This window comes from Pseudorca crassidens, chromosome 16 (assembly GCF_039906515.1).
Source record: "Pseudorca crassidens isolate mPseCra1 chromosome 16, mPseCra1.hap1, whole genome shotgun sequence".
Classification (NCBI taxonomy): domain Eukaryota; kingdom Metazoa; phylum Chordata; class Mammalia; order Artiodactyla; family Delphinidae; genus Pseudorca; species Pseudorca crassidens.
The window spans coordinates 65746784-65758878 of NC_090311.1; the positions used below are offsets into that span (position 1 = coordinate 65746784).

Sequence of the window (12095 nt, forward strand, 5' to 3'; positions counted from 1 at the left end):
CCTGAAAAAACAAATAATGAGAAATAATGTATCAGATAAAGAATTCAAAGCATTAGTAAAAAGAATGCTAACTGAATTAGCAAAAAGAATAGAGGAACACAGTGGAATTTTAATCAGTCAGAATTGAAGAATACAATAACTGAAATAAAAAATACACGAGAAAGGATTAATACCAGAGAAGGTGATACAGATTAATGCATAAGTGATCCAGAAGACAGAATAATGGAAATCATCCAATCAGAACAGCAAAAGGAATTTTTTTTAATGAGATCAATTTAAGAGATCTCTGGAACAACAACAAGTATACCAACATTTACATTATAGGGGTCCCAGAAGGTGAAGAGAGAGAGAAGGGGATTGAAAATATATTTGATGAAAATATGGCTGAAAATTTCACAAAACTTCAGAAGAAAACAGCTATGCAATCCAGGAAGCACAGAGGATCCCAAACAAGATGAGTCCAAACAGATCCACATAAAGGCACATCGTACTTAAAATAACAAAAGTTAAAGATACAGAGAACTTAAAGGCAGCAAGAGAAAAACAAAGAGTCATATATAAAGGAACCACCATAAGGCTATAAGCTGATTTTTCTGCAGAAACTTTGCAGGCTGGAAGGGACAGGCATCATTATTGAAAGTGCTAAAAGGGAAAAACCTGGTTTTCCTGTGGGACACGGTGGTGGCGGTTGGGTCGGAAGAGTGAGCGACTCTTCGGCTAGTTTTTCCTGCTTGTTTTCTCCTCCCTTTTTTTGGTCGGTAGAGCGTAGTTATGGGTCACAAGAAGAAGCAGGAGCTGAAGCCATGGTGCTGATATTGTAATAGAGATTTTGATGATGAGAAGATCCTTATACAGCACCAAAAAGCAAAGCATTTTAAATGTCATATATGTCATAAGAAACTGTATACAGGACCTGGCTTAGCTATTCATTGCATGCAGGTGCATAAAGAGACAATAGATGCAGTACCAAATGCAATACCTGGGAGAACAGACATAGAGTTGGAAATATATGGTATGGAAAGTATTCCAAAAAAAGACACGGATGAAAGAAGATGACTTCTTGAACAGAAAACACAAGCAGAGAGTCAAAAAAAGAAGCAACCAGAGGATTATGATGAATATGATGATGATGACTATGCAGCTTCAACTTCATTTCAACCACAGCCTGTTCAACCTCAACAAGGTTATATCCCCCCGATGGCACAACCAGGACTACCACCAGTTCCAGGAGCACCGGGAATGCCACCTGGAATGATCCAATGGGTGGAATGATGCCACCTGGACAGGGAATGCCACCTCTGATGCCTGGTATGCCACCAGGTACGCCCCCTCCTGTTCCATGTCCTGGAATTCCTCCAATGATTCAAGCACAGGCTGTTTCAGCGCCAGATATTCTTTACAGACCACCTACACCAACAGCAACAGTTCCAGCTCCACAGCCTCCAGTTACTAAGCCTCTTTTCCCCAGTGTGAGACAGGCTCAGGCAGCTGTCCAAGGGCCTGTTGGTACAGATTTCAAGCCCTTAAATAGTACCCCTGCAACAACTACAGAACCCCCAAAGCCTACATTCCCTGCATATACACAGTCTACAGCTTCAACCACTAGTACAACAAATAGCACTGCAGCTAAACCAGCAGCTTCAATAACAAGTAAGCCTACTACACTTATGACGACCAGTGCAACCAGTAAGTTGACTCATCCAGATGAGGATATATTGCTGGAAGAGAGAAGAGCACAGTTACCTAAATATCAACGTAATCTTCCTCGACCAGGAGAGGCTCCCACTGGTAATCCACCCATTGGACCAATTGGAGGTATGAGGCCACCACAGCCAGGCATCCCACAGCAACAAAGGATGAGACCCCCAATGCCACCTCATGGTCAGTATGGTGGTCATCATCAAGGCATACCAGGTTTTCTTCCTGGTGCTATGCTGCCGTATGGGCAGGGACTGCCAATGGTGCCCCCTTACCAAGGTGGGCCTCCTCAACCTCCGATAGGAATGAGACCTCCTGTAATGTTGCAAGGTGGCTGTTACTGATCTTACTTCATCCAGTCTAATAGGTTTGGAGATTAAACCTTTTCTCAACTTGTGCTGTTTATATAGCCAAGCTTCTGTCAATAAGGCTTCATTGTGACTTTAACAAACATTATCTTCCCACATACCAGGAACTATTGGACATTTATTTTACATGCGAAAATTTATTTGGAATAATAAAGCAGGAACTTTTCCTGAAGTTGCAATTTAAAAAAAATAAAAATAAAAGGGAAAAACCTGCAACCTAGGATACTCTACCCAGCAAAATTATCATTTAGAACTAAAGGAGACAAAAATTTCTCAGACAAGCAAAAACTAAAAGAGTTAATCAATGTTAAACCTACTTTAGAGAAAAGTTAAAGGGTCTTCTCTAAGAAGAGAAAATAAAAGGCATTAACAAGAAGAAAGAATCCACAGGAACAGAAAAATCCCACTAGTAAAGAAAAACATAGTAAAGGCTGAGGATTAACCACTTAAATAAGCTAGTACAAAGAACGAAAGAAAAAAATTGTAAAAGCAACTATAACTAAAATACATAGTAAAGGGATAAATTTGAAGATGTATAATATGACATCAAAAGCAAAAAATGTGGGGAAGGGAAATAAAAAATGTACATCTTATACTGCTTAAAAGAGACTCACTTCAGAACTAAAGACACACACAGACTAAAAGTAAGAGAATGGAAAAAGATATTTCAGGCAAATAGAAATGATAAGAAGTTAGGGATAGCGATATTCATCTCAGATAAAATAGACTGAAACAAAGTCTATAACAAAAGACAAAGAAGGGCATTATATGATGATAAAAGGATCAATACAAGAAGAGGATATTATACTCAATAACATATATGTACCCAATAGTGGAAGACTTATATATATAAAGCAAATACCAAAAAACAAAAAGGGAGAAGTTAACAGTTACATAATAATAGTGGGGGAATTCAACACCCCCACTGACATCAGTGGAAAGATTATCCAGACAGAAAATCAAAAAGGCAACTAAAGTTTTAGATGACACAATAGAGTGGACTGAATAGGTATTTGAGAACATTCCATCTAAAAACAGCAGAATACACATTCTTTTCAAGTGCAGATGGAACGTTCTCTAGGATAGATCACATGCTAGGCCTATCTATCATCTAAAGGAATTAGAAAAAGAAGAACAAACAAAGCCCAAACCCAGCAGAAGGGAGAAAAAATGAAGATTGGAAAGTAAATAAATACAGAAATATTTTTAAAAATCAATGAAATCAAACCTTTGTTTTTGAAAAGACAAACAAAATAAACCTTTAGCCAGCCTAAAGAAGAAAAGAGAGAAAAGCCAAACAAAATAAGAAATAAAAGAGGAAAAATAACAACTGATGCCACAGAGATACCAAAAAAACCATAAGGGATTACTACGAATAGTTATATGCCAACCAACTGGACAACCTAGAAGAAATGGACAAATTTCTAGAAGTTGTACCACCTGCCAAGACTGAATCAGGAAGAAAGAGACAGTCTGAACAGACTGATAACTAGACATGAAATTGAATTAATAATTTAAAAGACTCGCAGAAAAAAAATAGTCCAGAGAAATTCTACCAACTTTATAAAGAAGAGCTAATAACTTTTAGTCTCAAACTACTCAAAAAAATTGAAGAGGGTGGGACACTCCCAAATTCAGTTTATGAGGCTACATTACCTTGATTACAAGACCGGACGAAGACACTACACAAAAGGAAATTACAGGGCAATATCTCTGGTGAATACAGATGTAAAAATCCTCAACAACAAAATATTAGCAAACCAAATCCAGTGCTATATAGAAGGATCACATACCATATTCAAGTGGGATTTATTCTATAGATGGTTCAACACTCACAAATCAATCAATGTGATACACCACATTAACAAATCTAAGGGAAAACTCATGATGGCATCCCAACAAATAAAAGAAGAAAAAAAATGCATTTGTCAGAATTCAACATCCATTCATGATTAAAACTCTCATCAAAAAGACGCAGACGTAGAGAATGGACTTGAGGACCCAGGGAGGGGGAAGGGTCAACTGGGACGAAGTGAGAGAGTGGCATTGATATATATACACTACCCAATGTAAAATAGCTAGCTAGTGGGAAGCAGCCGCATAGCACAGGGAGATCAGCTCAGTGCTTTGTGACCACCTAGAGGGGTGGGATAGGGAGGGTGGGAGGGAGACACAAAGGGGAGGGGATATGGGAATATATGTATATGTATAGCTGATTCACTTTATACAGCAGAAACTAACACAACATTGTAAAGCAATTATATTCCAATAAAAATGTTTAAAAAAAAATAAACTCTCATGAAGATGGGTAAAGAGGGAACATATCTCAGTATAATAAAAGCCATTTATGACAAACTCATAGCTGATATCATACTCAACAGTGAAAAGCTGAAAGCCTTTCTTCTAAAATCAGGAACAAAACAAAGACGCATATTCTCTCCACTTCCACTTAACATAGTGTTGTATTTCCTTGCCACAGAAATCAGACAAGAAAAAGAAATAAATACTATCCAAATTGGAAGGGAAGAAAACTGTCAATATTTGCAGATGACATGATACTCTATATCAAAAACCCTAAACCCTACCAGAACACTATTAGAATAAATGCATTCAGTAAAGTTGAGGATACAAGATTAATTATATAGAAATCTGTTGGTTTCTATAACTAAAAATGAACTATCAGAAAGAGAATGAAAGAAAACAATCCCATATAAAATTACATCAAAAAGAATAGAATATCCGGGAATAAACTTAACCAAAGAGGTGAAAGACATACTCTGAAAACTATGAAGTATCGATGAAGGAGTTTGAAAATTATACAAAGAAATGGAAAGATACACTGTGCTCTTAGATTGGAAGAATTAATGTTGTTAAAAATATCCATACTACCAAAGCTATCTACAGATGTAATGCAATCCCTATCAAAATATCCAGAACATTTTTTCACAGAACTATAAAAAAAAATCTTAAAATTGATATGGAATGACAAAAGACCCTGAATGTCAAAACAATCTTGAGAAAAAAGAACAAAGCTGGAGGTATAACCCTTCCTGACTTCTGAATATATTTGAAAGTTACAGTAACCAAACCAGTATGGTACTGGCACAAAAAGAGACACATAGATCAATGGAACAGAATAGAGAGACCAGAAATAAACCCACACACCTACGGTCAATTAATCTATGACAAAGGAGGCAAGAATATACAATGGAGAAAAGACAGCCTCTTCAGCAAGTGGTGCTGGGAAAGCCAGACAGCCGCATGTAAATCAATGAGTTTAAAACATTTCCTCATACCATATACAAAATAATCTCAAAATGGATTAAAGGCCTAAATGTAAGACCCGAAACCATAAAACTTCTAGACGAGAACATAGTCAGAACACTCTGACATAAATTATGGCTATATTTCTCTGTGGTGTACAATATATCCTTGTTGCTTATATGTTTTATACAGTGTTTGTATCTCTTAATCCCACACCCCTATCTTGCCCCTCACCCCTTCTCTCTTCCCATTGGTAACCACTAGTTTGTTCTCTATGAGTCTGTTTCTGTTTTGTTATATACATGTTTGTTTTACTTTTTAGATTCCACATGTAAGTGATAACAGAGTATGTCTTTTTCTGGCAGACATAATAATTTTATATGGATTATAACCTATGGAAAGACTGAATCACTATGTTGTATACTGAAACAAATATAATATTGTAAATCAAATATACTTCCTTAAAAAAAAGAAAAAAATGCAAAAAAATGAAAGATAAAAAACCTTTTAACTTAGACAGGGAGAGTATTTTTATAGTCACAGCAGTCACTCAGTGGTAGTTATCCATCACAAAACTCCAAGTAAACATACACCACATTTGCAGAAGTACATACATCCAAAGACAAACACAGCATGCTGGAGGTCACCAGCTGATAAATAAGCACCTTAACTTCACTGCCTATACTCACAGAATGTTAGATGCCTACATCATAGTGCTATTTTAAAGTTACATCAGCTCAATACACAAAAGATTATTGTGGTCCATTTTTTTTTTCTGTGTGAATACTGCTAACCTTTAAGTCCTTACCAGTCCCATTTCCTTTACTAACAATCTCAACCACCTAATTTTCATAACCTAGAGAGTCACGTGCCATGAAAAAACTCTCTACTTTGGTCTCCTTCCTATACTTTCTCTTCCCCTGCCTTTATGTGTGACCCTTTATATCATAACTTAGTGATTCCTCTTAAAAACCCTACTTCAAGCTCACCTCCACTAGAACTCCATTTCTGATTTATTTTCCTAAACTTGAGATATTTTCCTAGACTTGGGATAAGTGATAAGTTATAAAGCAATGAACATTTATTGTTTCTTTCTGTACAAGTATCATACATCCCCATCTTACTGAACTTGTAAGTTGTCATTTGACTTACTTTGGTAATAGAATGAGAGCCCCAATGACATGTGCTGTTTCCAGGTAGAAATTTTAAGAAAAAGCCTGCAGTGTTTCACCATGTTTCTTTGTTTCTTGGGGTTTTATTTTTTTGGCTGTGCCATGCGGCTTGTGGGATCTTAGTTCCCTGACCAGGAATTGAACCTGTGCCCTCGGCAGTGAAAGTGTGGAGTCCTAACCACTGGAACTCCAGGAAATTCCCCACCATGTTTCTTTTAACACAAGCCCAGCCATATTCCAGATAAGGGCTTCCTACTCAAATTGGATACTAGAATGAAGACAACATGTAGAAGTATATATATATACATACATAAGTTGACCTGTGAACACCACCAGGGTTAGGGCAACCCACCCTCTGCACAGTCAAAAATCTGTGTATAACTCTATAGTTGACCCTCCATATCCATGGTTCCACATCTGCAGATTCAACTAACCAGGGATCATATAATACACATTTATTGAAAAAAAATTTGCACAAAAGTGGACCTATGCAGTCCAAACCTCTGTTGTTCAAGGGTCAACAGGATAAATACCCTGAACAAGAAATGATCCTCTGCTGTTATAGGTCTGATATTTTAGCTTCATTCATTACCTAACTAGTCCTACAGTTTCAAGTGATGAATGCCAAAGTGCTTCAATGCTCAAGAAAGACAAAAGTGTAGTCAAACAAATAAAACCACAGAAAAAAGGATTTCTTATTGACATAAAAACAAAGATGTAAAATTGTAAGGCAAAATGCAAAAAGCAAAGTATGAAAAGAGAGGAAAAGTAAATATTACAGAGAAATGCTGAAAAGGGAAAAAAATGTCACCCAGAAAATACTCATTAGTTAATATGAGATCCATGCTAATGACAATTAAATTTACTTTCATATTGTTTTAAAATTAAAAGTGAATTGTAAATAAATCTAATTGTTAGAACAGAAGAGATGGCAGTTGTTTTCTTCATTACTGTTCAAGCAAGCTGGGTTCTCAAAAAATATTGAGATGAATTATTTCTCTGGCATGATCAGGCTCTGCCTTGACAAGTATTGAGGTTTTAAAAAAAGTGTTTCTCAGAAAGCTATTTGTGACTTTATTATGTATTTTTCCTTTTTTGTGGGAGCTTTTTGTGTGTTTGGTTGGTTTTTTGGAGGGGCAAACTATGGAATGGACAAGAAATACAACTGTTCCTATAGTAATTAAGTAAGCAGAGAGAAGGAGTAAAAGTCTTAAATCTCAGATAGCTGAAGAAGTATGTATCAACTTCCACCAAAAGCAGAATGTAGAAGAAAATGTATAAGCGAGTGAAGGTGAGGATCCAACAGGAATTTCTAAAGGAAGGAAAAAGTAAAAGAGTCTGTTTTCACTTTATTTTAAGAATAAGGCCCTATTCAACTAGCTATTCCTTCTACTTTGTTTAAATAAGAAAAATGGTAGTCCAAACACAAGAATTCATGATCTCTTTCAGTATAAAACTTTAGCTTTTCCACATTTTTCCTGATTAACATTGCTCATTATAAAATGTATAAAAAATGGAAAATTGGGAAAAAAAGAAGTAAATGACTTTACCACACATAGATAACTTTTGATAACATGTTGGTCTATAATCTTCAAATGGCTTCTTTATTTCCTTCCTCCTTTCTACTCCATTCATCGAAGAAAAATGGCTGTATATAATCTTTTATAATCACCATTTTTTCTTTAACAAAAATCATGGAAAATATTTAATATATAATAGACATTTACAGTATCAATTTATATAACTGCATAAGTTATTATATATTTAAAATATAATCTATAGATTGTCTTGCCCTAGGATTTTGGAAAGAAATGATTAAATTGCAAAGAGGCAGATGTATTCATCCGTTATGTTTCTAAGTAGTTGTTTGAATGTATTTTGAGGACAGTCCAGTCATGGTTCTCCTTCTACCTAGTATTAGGAACATAAGGAAAAACTGAGCAAATATGTTGTTTCAATCATTTATTCTTTCATTCGAGGAAAGTTTATCGAGTGACTTCTGTTTGTTGTGTACTATTCTAGGTGTTAGGGATAATAAATATCATTACTTATTTGCAATAAATAAAACAATACAAACAAAAAGTTCTATTTTCATGTGGTGATCAGGTAGAGACAGACAATATCAAATATTGTAAATGGTGATGCTTGGGAGGGAAGACAAGAAAGTAGGGGAGAGAGCTATGTCTCTCTGAGAGAACAGTATTCTAGGAAAATGAAAAAGCAATGCAAAGGCTCTGAAGTAGAAGTTATTTGAAATGCAAGCCAGTAAGTCTGAGGAGGAATGAGTGAGAAAAGTAGAAGGAGATGAGGTCAAGGAGGTTAGACTATACTGGGCCTTGCAGGACTTTGGATTAAGAAAGAAATTACTGAAGGGTTTTGAAGATGAAAAATTCCCTAATCTGGCTTATAGTAAAAGAATTTCTGTGACTACTGGGTTGAAAACAAACTGAATGGAGATAATGGCAGAAGCAGAAAGACAAGTTCAAGGATTAATGCTATATCCACATTAAACATTATAGCGTTTGGACAGGTGAGAAAAGAGGTGAGCCGACCAGATTTCATGATGGATCCCTGTACATTGTGAATAAAGCACATACGGCAAGGATCATCTCAAGGGCTTTGGCCTAAGCATCCAGAAGGTAGAACTGCCCGTTTGCTGCTTTCAAAAAGACAATAGGAGAAGAATGCTTCAGGATGAAGATCAGTAGTTCAGATGACTACCTGGGGTCTGAAGTACGGTTTGGGCTAGAAACAGAAATGTGATATTCATCAAAATATAGATAAAATTTAATATATTTTGACAGGATGAGTCTCCCAAAGAAACAGATGTAGGTAGAGAATGTAGAATCTTCAATCCACCACCTTGGAAGCTGTAGCGATGAACCAAAACCAATAAAAACTATAGCCAGTGAGAGTAACAAAAAAACAAGAAATCGTGTTGTCCTGAAAGCCAAATGAACCAAGTGTTCCAAACAGGGAAAAATAATCCAATGTGTTAATGTTGTTAACAGATTAAAAATATGACTACTGAGAATAGACAAGACCATGTAATAATGTGAAGACATTAACTAAACCAACATGATTTGAGCACCTGCTGAATTACTATGAAAGACCCAGTTATGGATAATATCTGGTTCTTGCTCTTGAAAATCTCAAAATTGAGAGCTGGGAATTGATACATAGGGTAAAATGTGACGGAAATTGGTAGAAAGTGAGGAAACAAAGCTGTCGCTCAACCTAGGAAAGAATGTGTAATTCCTAATAGATTGGTTCGAGAAACCTATATTAAAATACTGAATTATCAGGAGGGATGAAGATGGTAGAAAAGGAAGGCAAGGAACTTACCTCCTCCCATGAACACGTCAAAGATACATCTACATGTGGAACAATTCTCACTGAAAACTAACAGGAGACTGGAAAAAGACTCGCATACAATCAAGGCTATAAGAAGGATCCACAGAGAATCAGTAGGAAGGGAAGAGAAGCAGTCAGGTCAGGACATGTGCCCCTAAGAAGGGACACAGAAGAAAAGGAAGATTACACGGGTGGAGACCCTCTTTGGGGAGGGTTCAAGCCATATATTGGGCGCCCCAGAACTAGGGTCCAACACAGGGCAGACAAGCCCCTTGGTTGGTTGGAGGGCCGCTGGAATAGCAGGTGGGCTCTGGGAAGCCTGGATTCCACTCGTAAGGAGCACGTGCTTGCTTGCATCCTTACTAGCAAGTCAGGTGGGGGTAGTGGATAGAAGCCTGCATGAGTGGCTGTTCAGTCTCCTGCAACCACCCCGGGGCATACATCAGCCTGAGTTGAGCAAATTCTCCAACCCGGCTTGGGAATGCTGCTGTGAGATACAGATACGGCTGGTCCCAAAGTGGCGTCTGAGCAGAGCGGGAGCTGGCACTTACACAGGCAGCTCATCAGAAGCAGCCCTATTTCTGTCTGTGGCCAGATCTCCACAGCCTGCACCCTGACACACTGAGAGCCCACACAGGCCCAGCCTAACATGCAGCATGGCCCACACTGGGCAAGAACAGTACCAGAGGCTGGGGGGAAGAGTCTAGCTGAGAAAAACCAAAGAGACTCAGGCCCAAGGTGGCATCTGAGAAGGGTGGAGGCAGCCGTGGCTGGTACTTACACAGGCAGCATATCAGAAGCAATCCAGATTTTCGTCCCAGGCTGGATTGCCAAAGCCTGCACCCAGACACAAGCTGAGTGCCCATGCGAGCCCTACTGCTCCAGCACTGCCCCTATGGTGTGGAGGTGCAGGTATTTGGAGGGGGGAAACGTACCATAAAAGGGACCTGACACTCAGGGATTCTGCTGCAGTAACTTGAGACCTGCCCACGTCCCCTGATAGGGCTATGACAGCCAGCAAGCAAAGGAGAAGTTTGTGCTCACACCTGGCTCCAGCCAAACCCTTGCATCACCAGCCCCACTGCCTACCAAGGAGATAGCCGCCAGCACACCCTGAAGAAAGACATGACTTGTGTTCAAATCAAATTCAGCTCTTAAAACCAACGGGCACACACAGACTGGATAGGGAAGCTCCCACATAAGAACACCCCTATAAGACCACAATAGGTTAGTATTTCACATAACTTTATAAAGAAAGAGAAAATTAAGGAAAATGAGAAGTCAGAGGAACTTATCTCAAATGAAACACTATGAGAAAATCCCTGAAAAATAACTAATTAAACAGAAATAAACAATTTAGCAGATAAAAAATTCAAAGCATCAGTAATAAGAATGCTAGCTGATTTAGGGAAAAGAATAGATGAACACAGGGAGATGTCAACCAGGAACTAGAATACATAAAAAAGAACCAGTCAGAAATGAAGAATACTATAACTGAAATGAAAAACACACTAGAATAAATTAATAGCAAACTAGGTGATATAGAAGAATGCATAGATGATCTGGAAGACAATAATGAAAATCACTCAATCAGAACAGCAAAAAGAAAAACAAAGTTAAAAAATGAGAATAAATTAAAATAATTTTATAAGGTTGAAATAAATTAACCTTTACCCAGGCTCACCTAAAATAAGACAGAGAAGACCCAAATAAAATAAGAAATGAACAAGGAGAAATAACAATCAATATCACAGAGATGTAAAAAATCATAATAGAAAACTATAAACAGTTATATTCCAACAAACTGGACAACCTAGAAGATACGGATAAGTTTCTAGAAACATACAGTCTGACGACTGAATCAAGAAGAAAAACACAATTTGAAAAGAGTGATCACTAGAAATGAAACTGAATTTGCAATTTAAAAAATTCCCAGCAAACAAAAGTCCAAGACCAGATGGCTTCACAGACGAATTCTACCAAAGAAGAGCTAATACGTATCATTCTTGAACTATTCCAAGAAAATTGAAATGGAAGGAACATTCCCAAGCCCATTCTAGGTTGCCATAATTACCCTGATACCAAAATCAGACTAAGACACTACCAAAAAAAAAAAATTATAGGCCGATTTCTCTGATGAATCTAGATGCAAAAATCCTAAACAAAATACTAGCAAACCAAATCCAACAATACGTAAAAAGGATCATACACCATATTCAAGCAGGATTAATTCCAGGAA

General features: G+C 37.3%; 1 pseudogene; it reads left to right on the forward strand.

The window, feature by feature from the left end:
- Nucleotides 1-768: 768 nt before the first annotated feature.
- On the forward strand, nucleotides 769-2243 carry LOC137208542 (BUB3-interacting and GLEBS motif-containing protein ZNF207 pseudogene; annotated as a pseudogene).
- The last annotated feature ends 9852 nt before the right edge of the window (nucleotides 2244-12095 follow it).